The sequence below is a fragment of the Camelus bactrianus genome, chromosome 15 (genome assembly GCF_048773025.1).
Source record: "Camelus bactrianus isolate YW-2024 breed Bactrian camel chromosome 15, ASM4877302v1, whole genome shotgun sequence".
Classification (NCBI taxonomy): domain Eukaryota; kingdom Metazoa; phylum Chordata; class Mammalia; order Artiodactyla; family Camelidae; genus Camelus; species Camelus bactrianus.
In genome coordinates, this window is record NC_133553.1 from 45,311,264 (window position 1) to 45,332,329 (window position 21,066).

General features: G+C 48.3%; 1 long non-coding RNA gene and 1 other non-coding gene across 9 annotated transcripts in view; one reads left to right on the forward strand and one right to left on the reverse strand.

Moving 5' to 3' along the window:
* The window catches only part of LOC141579862 (uncharacterized), a 225,336-nt gene that overhangs the window by 12,593 nt on the left and 191,677 nt on the right, over positions 1-21,066 (reverse strand). For 5 of the 8 annotated variants that reach the window (XR_012511941.1, XR_012511940.1, XR_012511933.1 and 2 more), the window contains 2 exons: positions 17,852-17,982; positions 8,027-9,926 (listed from right to left, as the gene is read on the reverse strand). This is a non-coding gene — a long non-coding RNA (uncharacterized LOC141579862). Of the gene's footprint in view, positions 1-8,026; positions 9,927-11,972; positions 12,028-17,851; positions 17,983-21,066 lie in introns of all 8 variants that reach the window. The other 3 variants (XR_012511934.1, XR_012511937.1, XR_012511935.1) reach the window with 3 other exon arrangements.
* Positions 1,830-1,902, forward strand: TRNAT-AGU (transfer RNA threonine (anticodon AGU)). The gene has a single exon. It is a non-coding gene; the product is annotated as a tRNA-Thr (tRNA).

Genomic DNA, 21,066 nt, shown 5'->3' on the forward strand with positions numbered 1-21,066 from the left:
AATGTGGAAATCAGCTGCATAGATGTGAATGTGGAGAGGAGGGTGAGCCGGTGATGCTTCGGGAACTTCAGAGTTGGGGGCTTGGGGCCAGGGCTGAGCAAAACTGCAACCCTCTGACTGGGACGCAGGTCGGACACTGGCTGTGGTTTGAGGCTATTTTCCAGACCCAAGGCTCCTCACAGTGGGGCAGGGGGCGGAGGGCGGGTGCTGTGGTCTCACAGACCCTGCTCCTTGTGAGCTCGGTGGCTCCCCTGCCTCTCTGGGCCACGGAGACGCTAACCTGCAGGCCCTGAGAGGCAGCTCGGCCCGCATCTTGAACTCATTTTCCAGCACGAGGGGGTCTGGTTTTATGTCACAGTCCAAGGCACGTGTTTACTCAGCTTCTCTGCTCTCCAGCCCAAGGAAAGATAACTGAACTTGATGGATAACCACTAATTGGATCATTACCTTCATTTCGAAATGATTGCCCCCAGCCACCGGGGGCATTAGTTCCAAGCTGGGGCCCCCCAATCTGGCCCAAGGCAGGCTGTGGAGCAGAGGACGGCTTCACCTCAGACCCCAGCAGGACCCTGACCCCACAAGGGCTCACAGCTGTGCTCCTGCCACATTAGCCCCTCCAAGCAGCCCCTCCTGCTCCTCCCGGACTCCGTGTGCCCAGCCAGTTCGGGTACACCCTGCTCCCTCCGATACCCCCTCTCCCCACCCCAGCAACCCCTTGTCCTTGTTTCCAGCGCACCAGGGAACACAGTTTCCACGAACCCATCCTTTCTGATTTTCTGAGCACCCCTTCCCTCAGCGCGCCGCCTCCCTGGTTCTTATTGTGTGTGGTTTACATACCCAGATAGAGAACCAGGTCATTGAAGGCAGGTCAAACCCTCTTCTTGCAGGCACCCTTGAGCTGCTGGCACTGGGCTGGGCACCTAGCAGTGGCTCCTTGGTTGATTGACGTTAGGGGGCGGGAGGGATGGGCTGGAAGGGAGGGCGATTGATTCCAGCTGAGGAAGGAGGGAGGCAGGCGCAGGCTGAGGGGAATGGATGCCAGGAGGGTTGGGGCAGGAGGGTCAGTAGCTCCGAAGGAGTCTTTCCCCCGCCCCCCGCCCTGGTGGTTCTGACCTAGGAGCCTGGATTAAAAAAAAATAGTTTACAGAAGTAATCCCTCTGAGCGTGGTTAAATAAATTACCATAATTCCTGAGATGAAATAGGACAGCCATTAAAAGTGCTTTGAAGAATATTTAATGACATAGGGGGAAAAGCCAAGCTATAGAAGATAATGTACGATAGATTCCATTAAAAATGTTGTTGGAAGAAAAAGAAAAAAGATGCAACATTGTAACCTGACTATATTTCAATTAAATAAAAAAAAAAGAATTAAACTGAAATAAAGGCTTTGACACAGTAAAAAGAAAAAGTTGACACGTACATACAGAATGATGGTAGCTGACGTGTACCGGATCCTTACGGCCAGCCCTGCACTGTGCCCTGGGCTGCCTGTGTGTTATGTCACGCAGTCTTCATTCCAACCCTAGGAGCTAGGTTCTGCTCTTATCCCCATTATACATACATGGAAACCAAGGCACAGAGATGAAGAAACTTTCCCAACTTTCTCTCTTGATGCCTTTGGAACTCTGAATTTCTCCTGCTACGTGGAGGGCCCTCACACAGGGGAATCAGGTCAAAAGTGACAGGTGATGTTCTAGGGTGGGTGGCTGGGGGTCTGTTTTGTTGAAGGTGGATCAGCTGTGCTCCATGTGTCCCCAGAAGAGAAGGGAGATGGGGCAGGGCGGCAGCCCATGCCCCTGGCAGTGATCAAGAATGAGCTGAGGGTCTGGGAGGGTATAGCTCAGTGGCAGAGTGCGTGCTTAGTATGCATGAGGTCCTGGGTTCAATCCCCAGTACCTCCATTAAAAATAAATAAAGAAACTTAATTATCTCCCTCCCCCACAAAAAACTTAAAAAAAAAATCTTAAAAAAAAAAAAAGAATGAGTTGGGGACCAGGTTCCTTGGAATCTGGAGAGAGGATTACCTACTGGAATGATCTCGAAGACCCCTAATTTTTACAGCCTGTGAGGAGTGCCAGCCTCCGAGTAAAATCTAGGCTTTCCCTGGCTAGGTTCCTGGGCAGAGAATCCAGGGGCTTGTGAGCTGCTTTTTCACCCCTATTATGGACCAACTCTTTGTTTCCCCTTCACATTTGTATGTTGAAACCCTACCCCCTGCATTTACTATATTAGGAGACAGGGTCTTTGGGAGATGATTAGAATTAAATAAGGTCATGAGGGTGGGGACCCCATGGATGGGATTAGTGCCCTTATAAGGGTCATGAGAGAGCTTGCTTCTTCTCTCATCCTCTCTGCCTTGTGAGGATAGAAGAAAATGGCCATGTGCATCCCAGAAGGCACTTGCAAGAATCCCACATGGTGGCACCCTCATCTTGGACTTCCAGCCTCCAGAACTGTGAGAAATACATTTCTGTTATTTAAGCCCCCTGGTCTCTGGCACTTTGTTATAGCAGCCCACACTGACCAAGAGCTCCCTTTGGGAGATGGGTGCCCTGTCCTGGCACTCTCCAGCTTTCTGTAAGACAGCATAAACCATGGCCATTTCTCCTAGCCCTCTCTATCTCTCAAGCATGCATATGCTCCATGTGCTAAAGGCCCTGGAGCCCAAGATCAAGTTTCTCAACATTTCCTACATAGGGGTTCCCAGGCGAACTTGGGCAGTGAAAGTGAACATTCTGGAGAAAAGTCATGCTACCCCAATAACTGTGTTGTCCTGCAGAGAAAGGTTGAGGTAGGGGGACTGAATCTCTTCTGTGGCCTCCTGAGATGTTGTGTAAATCTGTCTGACCCGGGCCTGGGAGGTCTGAGAGGTATGTGGGTGGTAAGGTGGCGTGGGGATGTGTCCCCTGACAGATCTTCCGTGTCCACTTTCAGTTTTCTAGGCAACGTCCTGACCTTTGAAAAAGGACACCAGGATGAGAAATTCAAGCTGAGATCTGCCCGTTGTTTCACAGTGCCCACTGGTGTTGATCGGGGTGTTGGCTAATAAATCAATCAACTTCTCTTTATTGCCCAGTAAGCGTGTATCCAGCCTTGCATGTGCATGCGTGTGTATGTGTGTGTGGGCACACACCTCCATGACTGTGTGTGTGTTGAGGGGGTGAGGTGTGAAGAGGAGGCATGATCCTGCTCTGGGAGTAAGAGACCCAGGAGGAAACCGTTCACAGTAAACCCACTAGGCTGGACACTGCTCTCTTCTGAGTCGGGGAGACAAGAGTTGCTTGTCAGCCTGGAGGAGCTGAGCACGAAGCTGCGTGTGCCTGCTGTCTGCACAAGCACCCCGGTTATCCTACGACTTCTATATTTAGTGAAATATTGTTCACTCTGTCTTGCAAAAGGGATCACGAGTGCTCTCAGATGGGGAAGGATTTGATTATGAAAGTTCTGGGCAAACTGACCACCTCCTTCAGCCGAGCCTCTCCCTCTTCCCCCTTCCCTTCTTTTCTCTAGTCTCTCCCCCCATCCCCCTAAATTTAAACCTGTGGGGAAAACATCCCCTTGCTCTGCCCTGTCCACAGCACTGCTTTCCTTCCTGGGGGACAGTGGGGTGGCATTTACTGGTAGTGAGCCCCTAGGATGAGAGGCCTTGGTGCCGGGCACTGCTTGTTGGGGATGGAAGGTGACTGAGACCGGGTCTTTACCCGCCTGGACCTCCAGAGTGGCCCGGCAGAGCCGCGAGGAGCATGGGAGTCGAGGAGGGCACTGAGGCTCCGCACCTGGGCGGCTGTGAGTTCTCTGAGCAGAGGTGGGGAGTACCTGTGACAGGGGAGGGGACAAGGGAGATTTGGGGGACGGCGGGTCAGTGTGTGCCCAGCCTGACTCTGAGGAGGAGCAAAGCACCAGCCGCGGTCGAGTGGAACAAGGCGGCAGCGCCGGGGATGCCGGGCCTTTCTCGCTGCCCCGGGCGCGTCTGGTCAGGCGCGCGTGTAGCCTGCCGTCCGACTTCGTCTCTGCCCTTCCCAGAAACCGACCTCCTCCCTGGACTTCGCTGGTTATTCACCACTGGGCTCCAGGGGGAGCACCTAGAAGGCCAGTGTACTCAGGATGTCGACCCCGGGGGCCGTGCTGGAGTCACAGAGAGGCTCCAGGGCCTGACCGGCCCAGGTCCTCTCTCTCCATACTGAGAAGTTGGCCCCAGGTGTGAGGGGGACGCGTCTGCAAGGTGCCCACCTGACCGGGGCTGATTCTGACGGGCTCCTGTGACCTGTTGGATGTGCCCTGGTTCTGGGAAGCCCCAGCTTCCTCATCCCCTCCAGCAGGGCCTGTCCGTCTTGGAGCCCAGGTTTTCTCCCCTTGTGCTGACACGGCTCTCCTCTCCTCAGGAGCCTCGGGCTCAGGCCCTCGGTTGACACCTTGGTGGTCCTTGGGAAGTTTGCCGGTGCTGCCTCTGAATACACCGGCCTGTTTTAGCTGCAGGAAGCCAGTCAGTGCCAGAGTCTACACTCACCTTCAGGCAGCCCAGCGCCTGTCTTTTAAATGGTCCCTCTTGCATCACTCTGTGGGGCTGGTTCTAATTCTTGGCCAAAACTCTAACCTGCTGACCACGCGGCAGCTGCCGTCTTGTGCCTTCCCTACCCCGTGACGTCTTTCCCTCTCTCTTCCTCTTTCTTACTTCCATCTGGAGAATGGAGGGAAAAAACCATGAGCTGAGTGTTTTAGATTTTTTTTTTTTCTTGTTTAAGCCTCTCGACATCTATCCTGTGGGGTGTAATGCTTTTTCACATAGAGAAGGAAATCTGAGGCTCAGGGTTATTTCAGTTGCCCAAGGTCTTACCAGCAATGAGGCTGAGCTGGGTTAGAAACCAGTCTCTCTGGATCCAGGGCCCTTGCTTGGTTTTGTATGGTATTGTGTCTCCCCTGAAGAAATATTGAAGTCCTAACCCCTGGCACCTCTGAATGCAACCTTATTTGGAAATAGGGTCTTTGCAGATGTAATCAAGTTAAGATGAGATCATGCTGGATTAGGGTGAGTCCTAATGCAATTGCTGGTGTGCTTATAAGAAGAGAAAATTTAGACAGAGACACAGGGAGAACGCTGTGTGAAGAAGGAGCAGAGACTGGTGTGATACTTCCACCAGCCAAGGATCCTGGGGGAGAGACACGGACAGACTGATCCTCAGAACACCCGCATGGAACCAACCCTGTTGATACCTTGACTTTGGACATCTAAACTCCTGAACTGTGAGAGAATAAATTTCTGTTGTTTCAAGCCACTCAGTTTGTGGTCATGTGTTACGGCCGCCCTAGGAACTATTAGTTTCTTATACCTCTCTCTGTGCCAGGAATGCCTCTCTTGCCTGGCCTAAAACCAGTGGACTTCTTCCAGATCTCATTCTCAGAATCTTTCTCTCTGGGATTGCCTCAGATCTGGCTAAGAGTCTACTGCGTGAGTCCACCTGGAAGCCACCCCAGGAGGTGATAGAGGAAAAGGGTAAGTAAGTGGCTTATTCTTGTGGCCACCAGAGAAGGCTTTGCTGATGCAGAGTGTGGTAGAGAACAGAAATTGGAGATGCAGGATGAAGAGCTAATTTGAATGGGAGTGTAGAGGAGAGGAGAGCGGTGCATGTAAAGGCACACACTGTGATAAGGCACAGGGTTTATTACCTAGTTGGTGCTCAGTTAATGTCAGTAAAAAGACACGAAAAAATGCAAGATGTCTCGAAAACAGTGGGAACCAGGTAGGCACTCCTGTACATTTGCTGGATACAAAGCAAGTTAGCATTGTTAACTAAATTTGAGTAAGTTGTCAAAAGTGTCCATCTGGTATAATGGGGGACACTCAGCTTCAGGCCTTCAAAAATTGTGGATTCTGGCTTTGACTCTGCTGCTTCCTAGTTTTTGTGACCTTGAGCAAGTCATTTCATCTCTCTCAGCCTCAATTCCCTCAACTGTAGAATGGAGATAATAAATGTCTCTTACTTTACAGAGTTGTAAAGATGAAGTGAAAGAATTCGTAAGTGCCTTGTAAACTGCAAAGCATAATTTGAATATAAAGCTTTATTATTAATATTATTAATAACTGGCCAATCTCTTTACTGTCCTGGGAATGCCCCCATTGAGTCTCTGAGTTTTTGCTTATGGTCTCTTTATCCACTTGGAAGTCCATTTGTGTTAGGCAGGATTAGATTTCAATACAAGTAATAGAATCCCAGGACAACAGTAATGTATTTCTTTCATGTAATAGTCTGGAGGCACCTCAGGGATGGTATGGGTGACTTAGACACTCTCCATTTTGTTGTTCTGCTGTGCCTGAGTTGCCATTCCCAATGTCACCTTATGGCCCAAGGTAGCTGCTGGAGCTCCAGCCATTACATCCATGTTTTAGCAAGGAGGAAGAAAAGACAGAGGGCAGGCTTTCTATCTTTAAGGACACTCTCTGGGAGTTGTACATGCCACCTTTTTATATATTCCATTGGCCAAAACTTAATCACAAGGACATATCTACCTTCTGAAGAAACTGGCAAATATTGCTTTCATTCTGGGTGGCTGTGTGTCCAGGTAAAAATCAAGGTTCTATTATTGCTGAAGAAGGAGAGAAGACTATCTAGGGGAGAACTAGTATCTCTGCCATTCCTTTTGTTTCATCTCTATAGATCCATATTTCATTTTTCAAGATTGAGTCAAGTTCATGTTCAAAACAAGGAGTTTTTGTTAGGGAGACACATAGCTAAACCATACGATATTTTATGCCAGGCAGTGAGCTAAATGCTTTACATGGTTAGCTCACTTAACCTGCACCACAGCCCTGTGGGCTCGGCACTATCATCGCCTCAGTTTTGCAGATGAGGAAGTGTGGCTCAGAGCTGTGAAATGTCACAGTCTAGGTTTCCTCGGAAATAAACTCTGAGATGGAGATTAGCAATTAGTGGGCAGGATGTGTATCAGAGAGTGCTTTGGGGGCTGCATGCCTGTAGCAGGGAGGGGATGGAAGCAAGATGGGGCAGAAGGAAAAGCTTATGAGGAGCGGGGATAGCCCTGTAGAGTTGTTCCAAGTTGGCGCAAGGACGGGCCTTTAGACCCCTATGCTGGTCACTCATTGGACACAGGCTGCCGCAGGAAGGGGGCCTGACCTTGGGCCAATTACTCTTCAGCGAAGGCAATCCCCAAGGACACTGGCAGCTGAGGGCTTTCTGCCGGCAGCATATGACATGGCTACAAGTCCTTCCTTCCTGAAGCAGGGTCCTGGAGGGATCAGAGGACCCCACATAAAGTCTCATGACTACGTTTGCACCAAGTAGCAAGTGACAGACATGGGACTAGTACCAGGACATCTGACTCCAGCAGTTAGGCTTTTCCTTTGTGCCGAGGCTTGGCTTGCTAAAAGTCATAGCTAGCAAGTAACGCCCACGGTCCAAGCATCGTCATCTGCATTCTAAATCAGTTTGCTATATTGCCTCCTTAGGGTCTCCAATGGTGGTTCCCTCCTGGGAACTTTACCTCTGTTTCCTATGTACTGTGTTCTTTCTTCTCTCTGCACAAACTCTGGCATTTATATGATTTTGGCTGAACTATTTCGAGTCACTCAATCAGACCAGTGTTTGTTAATGAAGGTCTCCTAGGGGCTCAGCCCTCTGCCAGGTGGAGTTGAATTCTGAAGACAGACTCCTGCCCCCACAGAGCTGCAGGCTGCTTGGAGAGTGATGCTGCCACCCTTGGAGGTGGTGGCGATTGAGGCAGGACAGAGTGGCACTGAGGGCTGCCCTGTGAGCCCTGCCTGTCGGTGCTGTGGGTTCAGAGGAAGGAAGGGGCTCCTGGGCTGGACTGAAAGACTGGTGCTCATGCCTCCTCTACTCTACCCGCCCATTGCAGGCCCTGGGAGGCAGGGGCCCAATTTTCACCTCTTTTGGAATCCATCCAGTACTGGCAAATGGCAAAGGATTTTAGAATCAGAGAACTAAAGGAAGATAGTCACCTTTCTCATCTCAGAGATGATAAAGCAGAGGCCCGGAAGGCAGCCTGACTCACCTCGGGTGACACGGCCAGGTGGCGGTAGCACGGCTGGATTGAGAACCTGGGTTTCCCAACCCCCGGCCTCATCACCACCCTGAGCTGCCTCTGCTAAGTGAGGGCAGAAGGACCCGATGCAGACTTCAGGCTGGTCCCTGCCTTCTGTCATTCTCAGCCTCACACTCAGGACCATCCCTGTCACCACGAAGAGAGAAACAAAACATCAGGTTGGGAATAGCAGGCCTGTGGAAGCACCTCTCAGGACCCTAGATGTAGTAGATTTCCATTAGCCCAGCTGCCTCCTGGGTAGTCCAAGGCAGTTGTCCCAAGAAAGGAGGATGCGGAGAAGACAGTGCAAAAGTCCTTTCTATTCTGGGCTTAGCACGTGGGACTGCAGACAATGCCGAGTTGAAGGAGAAGATTTAGGAGTGATTCTATAGGAAGCCAGAGTGTAAGAGCTTTAGAGCAACAGTTCAACATGCAGAAAGCTTTTGCCCACTGCCCGGGAGAGGCTCCCTAATAATACACGGCAACCTGTATCTTCCCCCTGAAACATCTTAGCTCCACGAAGCAATAAAACAGTCTGGCCTAAGTTACTGAACTTCTTTGAAGTCCTGAAGAGGCCCATAAATAAGGTGGGTACTTTGGAAGGGGGCGTTCGTTCTTTAGGAGAGATCCCTACACAACTCTTTCAGAGTCACATTGATTTGTAGCCGCCTCTAAGTCAATTTCCTGAGGTTCATAAATCTTGATTTTGATTCAAGCAAAACTAAAATGTCATCCATATTTATTCGATGCGTCTCTTCCCATTCCGTAGGAAAGGGAGAAAAATAAAATGTCAGCATTCTCACCCACCACCCTGGAGCAGACACGGGACACGGCTGTCCCGTCTCCTCGAAGAATGTTTCATCGTGAACCATAAACCTCAGGTAACAAATGTACCATTTCATGGTCAGCAAGAGTGGTAACTGTCACTGGAGAAATAAAACTGAGTTATTGTTTCCAGTTTCAAAAGAACAGCAACAAGTATAAAAAAAAAAAAAACTGTATGTGATCCCTGTCCTCTTCCCCTCAGACACCTGCACCCATCTAATGTTTCACTGAATCCTGCCACATAAATGCATAGCTTCACTCACTAATCCATATGGCTCCAGAGACCACTGTTACATGAGAACTTAAACTGATGGGGCCAGGCAGCCCAGGGCAGCTTAATCTTTTTTAATTCAAATCAACTGAGTCCCATGTGGCCGGGAGATGATACCCTATATGCTGCAATCAGACTGACCTAGACTTCTCGTGCTCTAAATGATTAATGAAACTGCCTCGAGTTTGTTTCTATGGTGATTGGAAATCCGACCCGGATGGAGGAATCTGCCATTCATGGGAACGGAACCGAAAGGGGGGCGCTGGGGACCCTGGCCGCTGGTCAGTAGGCAAGGATGCACAAATGCTTTGAGTTCCTCTCCCAAACCTGCCGCTGGGCTTGGAAAGCAGTGACAGCATAGGAAAGAAAAGGACCCTTTTTAGGGAAATTTTAATGCAACTCAACTGCAGAATTATTCTCCCTGCAAAGAATCTAAAAACTAAAAACTTTAGTGTTCCTAAAGCAAATGACCCAAGAGTTGAGGGAAGATATCACTGAACTCACTTTTGATTTCCTAAAGTAAATACATAAATAAAGAAATGAAAATAAAACCATGAAATCTTTTGATTCTTTCCTTAGAATGAATGGTTTTGCCCATTATGAACATTACAAAGCCAGCTGAGTACCTCACATTACCTGTTTACTTTCTGGTCACGTGTGGTTTTGTTTTTCTTCCTCATTTGAAATAGGTCCCTTTGGGCTTCACACAGCAACACGTCACTGTCCGAACTGACAGAGGCAAGCAGCGTGGGACTTAGGGTGCATTCAATGCTGCTAATAGAAGAGCAAGGGGTATGAGTAGTTAGTGCCAATGGTCACCTGCTGCCATCTGCCTGGCAGGACAGCTGGGTCCTGCTTCTGGATGGAGTCCATCCTAGCCTCCCCATCAGAGCCCCCAAATCCTGTCCGGGTGCCCCAGCTCCATGAAATCCTGAACCTTTAGAGAGGAAACACCAAAGGACAGATTTTGTTATTTTAAAATCCAAGGCTTAATCCCAGGTGGCTATTGACCAAGGGACAATGACTATAAAAGTCGGTAGGAGCATCATTCCCCTTCTTCATTCTCCCCCCACTGACCACCTACCTTTCTTCACAAGTCCCCGGCTACCTCCTTGAACACAGTCCCCCACCTGTAAACCTTTGATGCCCTATGTTCCCTAGAGAAGAAATTCCAAACTTTAATAAGACCCACAGGGTCCCATTCCAGCTGGATCTCCCACCCTTCTCCATGAACTGTTTCCTGAATGTCCTCCGTGATTCTCCTATTCTCTGTCTTTGCTTTGCTGTTCCCTCCACCTGGGATGTCTGGGTCTGTTCCCCGAAACCCTGCTCAAATGCCATCTCAGCACAAGGGCATCCCAGTTCTTCAGCCACAGGTCCTCCCTTCTCCTTCTTTCCAAATATGCCTTTTACATTAGGATGTCCCAGGCTCTAACTTGCGTGATGGGACTTCTTGGTCCCAGTCACAGGGCTCGGCACATCGTGTGTGCTCTATCCATGTTTGTTCAGTTGAATTTCTCCTTCCAACCCTACTCCTCGGTCTCTGGCTCCACTGACTAGCTAGGAAGTTCATCTGGCCAACATATCTGTTGTCCCCCTGACAATCCCTATTTGCTGTCCCCAAGTGAGCAAAGGCTTCAGGACTTTGTGGCTCAGCAAACACCAAGGAATGCTTCTGGGAAAGCAACCTGTAACTACTCTAGATCGGCTCTAAGCTGCCCTTCTGACCAACCAGGGCTCAGCTGGCCCAAATTTCTGCAGCCGTTTCTCCAAATTGAAACCTTCCCTGTTGCAGGCCTGCGCTGGGCACACCTGGCTGAGTGCTGCTTAGGACGTCTGTCTAGTCCAGCCCCCACCCTGGCCCCTTTATGGGGACTCAGCCATGCAGGGGTGCTCCTGTCAGCCAGCAGCCTCTCCCTGCCCTTGGCATAGGAAGAGGAACCTGAGTAAAAATGGGTCTCAGCCAGCCTCTTGCCCACCCGATTAGACGTGTCCAGAAACTACCTGCCGGTGAGCAATGCCTTGGCCTTACCTGACTCCCCCGTGGAGGGGGTATCATGTGTGCCTGCTGTGCTCTCTGAACACACAGGTGGCAAAACTTGGGCGTGAGGCTCTGGTGATGAGGGAGTGGTATCCGGACGCCCAGAAACAGACAGTGGGGTGAGCAGAGACAGGTGACTGTGTTGGTGATAAGCCTGAATGTGTTCTGTCCCCTCAGTCTCCATTTCACCAAATTACAGACCCCACTCCAAATCTCTCCACTGGAACATCCCACGCCCTAGCACCGAGCTCACAGAGTATGTCTCCGACACTTGTCCCGGCCTCTGCTTCATCTGTTAAACAGACAGGGTCTTAATCCTTGAGTCTGTCGTGCTTTGTAAGTGGTAAAGACGGTTTGACCTCCCCTTGTCCACCACCCTGTCCAACCAAACTGTTCCTTGTCGTGGCTGTACATTTTTTAAAATCACATTTTATTTTCAGGGGTTCAGAAAAGTCCCATCATTTCCATTCAGACAGTTCTTCCCTGGATGCCGTGAGAACTCTACCTGGGCCAGGTTGGGGGGCAGTGGGGGCTGGCGGGTGGAACTTGGGGGAGTCAGTGCTGAGGTGAGGAATGTGAGCCATGCAGGAGGACATGAGGCGAGAGGGAAGCCAAGCTATGAATATTTAGACGAAGGGGAGAGTGGAATTCAACCTGACACTGATACCCAGGAGGACTGGATTGATAGCAATAATCTAAAATTAGAAGCAGTCAGTCACAGGGGTTTAGAGCTTAGACTCTAGAGACAGACTAGGTTAAAAACTGAATTTGCCACTTACCAGCTGAATGACCTTGGACAAGTTACTTAACCTCTCTGTGCCCCAGCTGCTTCATCTGTAAAGTGGAGATAATAAAGTACTTCCTCTATGGCATTGTTGTGATGATTGAGTTTGTGCAATAATACTTGGACCTAGTATATGCTAGCTGCAGTTATAATTGAATAAAGACCAACATCATGTACTTCCTGGAGCCTGTCAGGATCTTTTTTCCTCCTAGAGTTCCCTTTGCTGCTTTCCAAAATCTACGGCCCCTCAACCCTGCTTTTTATTTGCTTTGGAGGAAGGGGGTTGTCTAGGCCACCGCTGTCCAACAGAAATATAATATAAGATACATAATATGAAATTTTAAAATTTCTAGAAGCCACACAAAAGAATAAAAACAAGTAAAATTAATGTTACTAATATATTTCATTTAACCCAATACATCTAAAATATTATCCTTTCCACATGTAATCAATACAAAAAGTTGTAGCAGATATTTTACTTTCCTTGTCTACTAATCTTTGAAATCTAGTGTGTTTTTACACTTACAGCACGTTTCAGTTCAGGGGCCAGATCGTCCATCATCTGAAATACTGGTTGGTATTTAGATTTCATCAAACCGTTGAAAAAGTAGCCCCACGTAAGCAGGTTGTTCCAAACCACTTGATTTAGCTTTCCAGTGACTGAATCCAGTATCCGTTTTTAAATTAAAATTAATTAAAATGAAATAAATATTTAAGATTTCAAATGCACTAGTCACATTTCAAGGGCTCCGTAGCCATCTGTGGCTATTGTATTAGTGCAGATCTAGAAGGTGCTGTGGGGGGCGGGGGGGCAATTTACCCCCCAGCCCTCCCACCTGGAGGACGTGGCACAGGAAGATGGTAACCAGGTTCCTACTGCAGGACCTTGTCCATACAGCACATGATGATTTTTAGGTGGAATAAATGAATGAAGGGAACACAGTGTCCACAGGGGCCCCAAGTTCTCTGCACAACAATCCTAAGCAGATCACTGAATTCTCTATCTAACCGTCCAGGGGTTTCTGTAGCCAGGGACTCTCCACACATCCCGCTGGCCCAGCAGGGTCTCCAAGCCGGGCACAGCCACTGTCCCTTTGCTTTCAAGAAGTCTGGCTCCAATTTCCCCACTGACTTTTAGGTCTGGCTTCTTCCTGAGTTTGGACAACAAAGGCCTCCCTCAGTCTCTCTGACCTGGGAGATAATTTGAGAAGAGGCCACAGGGCCATGTGCTGGCTTGGTGAACACAGCAAGGCTTGGCGTGGGGAAACCAGGTGGGTCCCAAACAGGCTGTGTGACTCTAGGCAAATCTACTTGCCTTTCTGGGCCTCAGTTTATCTATCTGTCACATGGACATGATAATATTTGGACTAGCTACCTGAGAGGGCTGCTGTGAGGATGAAATGAGGTGATATACAGGGAAATACCACGAAAAATGGGAAAACGTGTCACACAAGCACAGTGAGATATTGTCTTAATATTTTTCTAATAAACACCTATCTGCTCTGTCAGGTTGTTCCAAAGTGGGAAAATGTGTTATTTGAGCACAACACGGTATTAGTTTAATATTTTGTTGATACATTAGAGCATCTCTGTTATTTTGTTTGATGTGCTTGAGGGATCTTTTTTTTAATTAAGAAAAAAGAGGGGATAAAAAATTTCATACGAAACTCAAGGTGGAGTTTGGGGGAGCCAGAGAGGCATGTTCTGTCCAGGAATGGCGCTCTGCCAGGAGGTGGCATGGGGACTGTTTAGTCTGTGTAAAGGGATCTCACAGGAGAGCAGGCTGCCCTTCCTGTGAGCGTCAAGGTAGCAGCAGCAGGAGAGGCGGTGGGGGGTTTAAGCTGCAGCATGAAAACACTCAGGGTGAAGCCCCGAGGACAGGCTCTGTCTGAGAAGAGGCAGAGGTTCGATTCCCGAGGAAGCGCCTGCAAACCTGGCCCTGACTAGCTCACTCAGGCCTGTGGTGAGCTGGAACGAGCTGAGAAGAGGGGAAGGCAGGAGAAAACCCACCCCCTGAGACCAGGTGGAGAGAGGGTCCCTCCTCTCAGGGCCCCGTAGGAGACTCTGCCACCTGCCCGCAGGGTGGAGTAGGCGCCCGGTCACGTGAGGCCTGAAGCACGTCTGAGGTGGGTGCCCAGAGAGGAGAGAGCCCACAGGATTTTGAAATGAAGCCCTGCAGCATCTTTGCGCAAGCATCTCTGGGGAGGTGGGAAAGGGAGCTCCGTCCCTTTTGTCTGCTCCTTTAGAGGAAAACTGAGCGCCAAGCCCTGCCCTCAAGACACTCTGGGTTAAGAGGTACCAATCCACAGGGAGCAACGAATGGGACGGAGCAGAGGAAATCTACCTCTGTTGTTTGGAAGTTAAACATTTCAGTTAAGAAGCCAGATTATCCTGTCTAAATCCTGCTTTGATTCTTAAGTTTTAAACTTTGCTCCTCAGTTTCCCCACCTGTAAAGTGGGGTAATAACGGCACCTACCTCAGAGGGCTGTTAATGAGGATAAAATAACTGAATCTTGCAGAGTGCTTAGAATGGTGCCTGTCATATAGGATGTTTGTCAAAACAATGCAATGTTTTAAGGGACCACCAGCTATTTGATTCACTGCAGTGTCTCCAGCCCCTATCGGTGCTAAATGAGTATTTGTGGAATGAAAGAAATGTTTTCAAGGAGAGCTTTGGAAACAGAAGGAATAGTTTGATAAGCCACAAAAGATGTGTACTCTAGGAATAACTGATATTGCTAGAGGATCTCCAGGAGATGATGGGGGGAGGTGAGTGTAGGCAGCGGAACTTAATTTGTGAACCGGGTGGAGGCTGGGCTGTCTTTCTCTGCTCTTCACCCACTGCTCGTACTGTTTTCTCCATATGTTTAATGAATGTTTAAGGGCTACCAGTTTCAAGAGGGGCCAATGATGTGGTCCAGGATACCTCAAGTCTCTGTCTGACCCTGACTTCCTGCTTTGTCTACTTCTGGGTGAACCTTGGGGTATGGCAAAGACTGGCTGGCAACATTAGACAAAAACTCTTTCTAGGTAGAATCCAAGGAGAGCAATCCAGAGACACAGGCCATTCTGCCAAGAACATGTGAGTTGATGCCACAATGAACATCCTCCCTCCATCCTCCACCACCGTGTTTGGAGGGGTCATGGGTGATGATGGAGGGTGAGGTTGAGTACTGAGAAAGAGGATAAACTCTGTCTGCCATCTTCCTATCCTATAGGCTCTTGTAACTTCCAACAGTGGACTCTGAAATGTACCCCACTCCCCAGCCCTGGCCCCCTAGCCAGCCCAGCATGCTAATCTGACTGAAGCTCCTTTTTTGACAACACACTGGTGAGTGCCTGCTGTGGGCCAGACACCTGCTGTGAGCTGGGGAGGCAGCTTAATGGGGAGACCAGCACTGCTTGGTCAGTTGGACCCCCCTCCCCGCTCCCTGTGGCCTCTGGTTGTGCTGGGAGGCTGTGGCTTCCCCTGCACACTGCACCCTTGGCCTCCCCTTCCCCCCTACACAACCCTCTCCCGACCCCACCTTCTGCCACGCTACCTTCAACATATCCTCATGCTATACTTTGGCTCTGTTTCCTTGCAAATTTCGTTTTGCTTTCCTGGAATGAGCTTCCTACTTGCATTCCTTAATATCTACCCAGATCCCACTTGTCACTCGAAGGTTCTCCTTCTCCAAGCAGCTTTCCTGCCTGTGGGATCTGTTTTTCCCTTACATTCATAGCTCTCACTGTCTATAGCCTGGTGTTGGTGATTGGCTTGGAGCTGCGTGCCTGCCAGACAGCATTATTTAACATCTTGCGTTCATGTTTTGTCCTGCAGTGCCCCTGAGAGCTGGACTGTCACGTCGCTCATGTGGGGTAATGAGTCCCACACCAGCTCCTATTCCACCTCCTCTCTCTGCCTGCTCCCAGCACCTGAGTGCACAGGAGGTGTTCAGGAAATGCCTGCTGGTGATGACCTAGCTGTGAGGTCAGCCTGGGATATACAGCTCGGGAGCCCATTCTGTCTGAGCAATAAAATATCCACCAAGGTCTGCTGCATCCACTGTTATGTCTTACACAACACTGGCCACCGCTGAAACATTTATGGGAAAATTAATTGCCCTAGATCCAGCCTCGACAGAGCTCCCTGGTACTGGTCTGCTTTTTCTGCTGATCTGATTGGACCAGACAAAAAACTTTACTCCCTCACTTAAGTCTTTACTCACCTTGGGAACCGTTTTGCTATTGAGCAAATTGATGGTTAGAGCAATAACAGTAATAAACATCACGAATATTTGTGGTTCACTGACCATGTGCTGAACACTGTGCCAAGGGCGTCACACATATCATTTCATTTAATTCCTCCAACAGCTCAATGTGGTAGATACACTAGGAAACCTGGGGTGAGTGGAGGGTTCAAGGCACTTTGCAAATGGGCAGCCTGGCTCACTGCTACCAGCTGAGTGGTTTTGGTGAATGTGTTAACCTAGTTGTAAAATGAGGCTGGTAAATGTCCCCGTGTCATGGGATTCTTGTGACGGTTGAAGAGGTAAGGTATGTACGTGCTTAGAAATGCACAGTCTACATTTTCAAAATACCTTAGCTGTTATTTTCATTGGTCCCCATTTTATAGATGGGGAAACTGAATTACAGAGTAATTAAGTACTTTGCTCCAAGTCATAGAGTTTATAAATGATATGTTAAGATTTGAACCCCGTCGGACCCCGTAACCATTGCTTGTAAACACTGCACTACAATGAGACAAATTTTTTCATCATCTTTGCCCCAGGCCATGGTCTGGGAGGTTGGCAACCAATTATCTCACTTAACCTGCCAAATAATTCTGTGAAATGAATTTATCTCCTGGGCAGGGAAGGGCCTGGGAGGAAGTGCCATCTGGGCCCATATGCGAGGAGAGGGGGGTCCATTCTGGGTGGGAGAGGGCTGCCCCAGCAGATCCATCCATCCTTGGAGGCCTGGGCCCAAAAGGAAGCCACTGCCCTGCTGGGAGGGACAGGGTCTCAGGGCTCACATAGGAGGGGCACCAACAGTGCTGGAGAAGTCAGGAACATTTTCCTGGAATAGATGTGCCACCTAAAACAGCTGTACAGGTGATGAGAATAGGGCTTTTGGTCTGCTTTGTTCACCACTGGGGGCTAGCTCTCACTGGTAGGTCAGTACCTGACCTAGTGTAGGTACCTAATAAATGAGCTCTGAATTGTGTTCCAGGCAGAGAAAGTCATGCATGCAAAGGCCCAGAAATGGGAGAGAGCACGGCCACTGGGGGAATAAATTGGCTGATCTTATCCTAAACCAGGGAACCATGCTGTACTACAGATGTGGCTCCTTCTGGGGGTTGGAGGCAGGACTTAGAGGTGCACGGGAGTCCAGTCCAGCTAAGCGGGGTAGCCAGTCACCCAAGGGCCTGGGGTTGGACAGGCCCTGGAGTAATGAAGAGGACAATGCTTGCACCCCTCTGGCACAGTGGGGATGGTGACAGAGGCAGAGAGACAGAGAAGAGCCTCGGGTAGGTGGCAAAGGAGCCCCAGCTCCAACGATACAATGCCCACTAAAAGTCCAGGGACATTAGGTAGGTGCTCGTTACAGAGGGTAAGTGTTAAATGAATGTGAAAGACACTCACATGCTTCTTTAGGAGGGGCACTGGCAGAGAAGACATATATGTCAACAGTGTTTCTAGATTGCTTACTGCAAAATGGTTACACTTGGAAAAAGTTAGAGGCCCGATTTTGCAAAGCAGCTACCGGTGAGGGGTTGGTCCTGGGGAGCTGAGTGTGGGGGCCTTGGGGGCCCTCCCTGACCCTGTGTCCCTGAGGAAGCAGCCTTTCCTCTCTGCACTACCGCCTCCCGACTCCTTTTGGGGTCTTACCTCTCTTCTTTGAATTATCTGCTCTCAGCTTAGTTGCCTGCTTCTCCAGGACGCTCTGAACCTCCTCAGGTCATTCCGTCTCCCGGCACCCACCTGCAGACTTCACAGATCACAGCCCTGTGTGCTGCAGGCTGCCAGAGAGAGAGGTGTTAAAACACCCATGTTCACTAGCACGCTGCCAAAGGCCTGAGGCAAAGTTTGCTCAGTATAAAAGAGAGATCTGTAGCTCAACTGTCATCTATAAAATGATCGGATTAAATGAATATACTGAATAGGTCATTTAGTCAAATAGTTCAAAAACCAAAAAAATATACAAATGACATACAGTGGAGGTGGGCTCCCCATCTTGGTCTTGCCTCCATCTTTACGGCAAAAACCAAACCAAACCAAGCCAGGTACCACTGTTAATAGTTTGTTGTGTATACTTCCAGGGATGTCTAAATATATATCCAAGTCATATTTTAAAAATACAAATTGTATCATTCTCTATACACTGTCCTGCATCTTTTTTTTTAAACTTAACAACATATCCTTAGAATCTGTCTTATTAGTTCAAAGAGCTTACTCGTTTTATTTTAAAGTTGTACAGCATTCATTTTACAAATGCACTACAATTTATTTAACCAGTTTTCTGTTGATGGACACGTAAGTATTTAAGTTGTTCCCAGTCTTGTGTTATTATAAGCAGTACTGTAATAAATAGTCTGACATTTTGGCAACTATAAATATGCTCCTAGAACTCTAACTATAGAAATAATATTATATACACACACATACACAATTCTTACAGTTTAGAAAAGACTTCTTTTGTTTTCTCTTTTTTTTTTTTTAATATTTTCTTTCTTCCTTTCCTTCCTTCTTTCCTTCCTTCTTTCCTTCTTTCTTTCTTTCTTTCTTTTTTTCTTTCTGAATCAAGACTATTTGGGGGAGTAATTAGGTTATTTAATTATTTATTTATAATGGAGGTACTGGGGATTGAACTCAGGACCTCTTGCATGCTAAGCACCTGCTCTATCACTGCGCTATACCCTCCCCTCATTTTTTTTGTCTGCTGAATTCAACATTTTATTTTGAGGTGATTGCAGAGTCACACACAGTTGTGAGAAATGATACAGAGGGAACCCAAGTACCCATCACCCCCTCTCCCCTAACTGGGTGCAAAACTATAGTACAGTATCACAAGGAGGAAATTAACACGGATGTAGTCCGCTCATCCAATTCAGAGTTCACCAGTTTTACACGTGTGTGTGTGTGCACATGCATGTGTGTGTGTATTTAGTACTATGATTACCTGTGCAGGCTCGTGTACCCATCACCAGATCAAGATAGAACAGCTAGAACAGTTCCAGCACTGCAGGGATCCCTCCCTCTGGCCTTTTGTAACCTCACCTACCTTCCTCTCTGGCCCACTGCCTTGGCCCCACCCTCACCCAGTCCCTAACCTCTGGAAACTGGCAACTTTTGGCAATTTGTTTGAATTCTCTATACTTTTGTCATTTCAAGAATGTTATACAAATGAAACAGTATCATATGGTATGTGATACCTTTTGGAACTGACTTTTTAAAATCAGCATAATCTCCTTGAGATGAGCCCAGGTTGTGGCATGTTATCACTAGTTTGTTCTTTGTTTGTTGCTGAGTAACTTACCCTGGTGTGGATTTAACCACCATCGGTTTAACCATTCACTCATGGAAGGACATCTGGGTTGCTTCCAGTAGTCGGCAATTAGGAATAAAGCTGCTATGAACGTCCCATTATAGGTTCTGTGTAAACTTAAGTCTCTATTTCTCTGGGATAATTGCCCAATGGTACAATTAATTACTGGCTTGTAGCATAGTTGCATGTTTATTTTTATAAGAAATTGCCAAACTTTTCCAGAATGGCTGTACCATTTTCTATTCCCACCAGCCACATATGAGTGATTTGCATCCTTGCCAACATTTGGTGTTGTCACTGTTTTTATCTTAGCTTCTCTGAGAGGTGTGTGCATTGCTTTATAAATTTCTCACCACAGTCTTCCAGCTTCAAGTCTTCGGACTTTAAATCCACTCATCAGTTGCCCTTTTATTGAGCCCATATGATATGCCAGATGCTGGACAGGTATTTTCCATATGCTGTCTCATTTAATTTCCTGTATCTCTCAGCACAGACTGTGGGGTAGGATAATGTGCTGTGTCACAGGCGCGGTCATTTCAGAAGTGGCTGGTGGGCCTCTCTGTGTTGCTGTTTTCCTATTTTCCCTTTTCCTCTCTGTTTTCTCTTCTGTCCTCTCCCTTGGGAGAAAGGAACTGTGAATATTTAAGAGTTACCATTGCCTTTGAGGCAGGTGGATGAGGATAGGCCCAGAGGCCAGAGTAGGGAAGCCCTGATGGGCTGTGAGCCTCCCTCTTCCTGGTTCATGGCTACAGACTGCCCAGCCAAGGCCAGGGAGGAGATGGAGAAGAGAGAGTTCTTCTCTGACTGCCACCTGCCTTGAACTGAAAATGCCTTTGGCATCCTTCACGTAGCGGCGGAGTCCTAGTCTCCTGCCCACAGTCTTCCTCTGGCAAATGAAAAATCCTTAACTATCCCCAGACTGGATAAGCTGGGGCTCCCAGCTCACTCTGCAGGGAGGCAGGAAAGGAGAATTGCACAGCGGAGACAACTGAAAAGTCCCAAAGACATCTTAGGTAAAGCTGGAAGCAGCTTGATGTCTCTGAGCAGCTTGATGTCTTAGAGTTAACTCTAAGTTAGTACTTAGCAATCAATCCATCCATCAAAATCAATAAACATTTTCCAGTGCCTTCTATATACAAAGGTCTTTCACAGAGTATTTGAGCTGGGAGGGACCTTAGGGGCCACCTCCACTTTCTCCACTTTGCAAATAAAGACAAAGTCCATCTGTAAAGGGATCAAGGGCAGGGATGGGAAACTCATATTTGCTGAACATTTTTCTACTTTCCAGGCATTTTTCAAGTTATTTCATCCAATTGCAAAGTTGAATTTTCTCATTTTAATTTTTGGATGAGTGAGCCGAGACTCGAGTTTCAGGAACTTGTCCAAGGTCCTCCAGCTAATCAGTAGTGGCACCAGCACTTGAAAGATGTCAGCCTGCTCCTCTAAGTCTTAGAGGTGCAGTGGATACAGCAGCAACAACGACAAGCAGTAGAAGTTCACGTGCACAGGACTCTGCTGCTAACTTGACGGGTGACCTCAGACACACTACCTACAACTC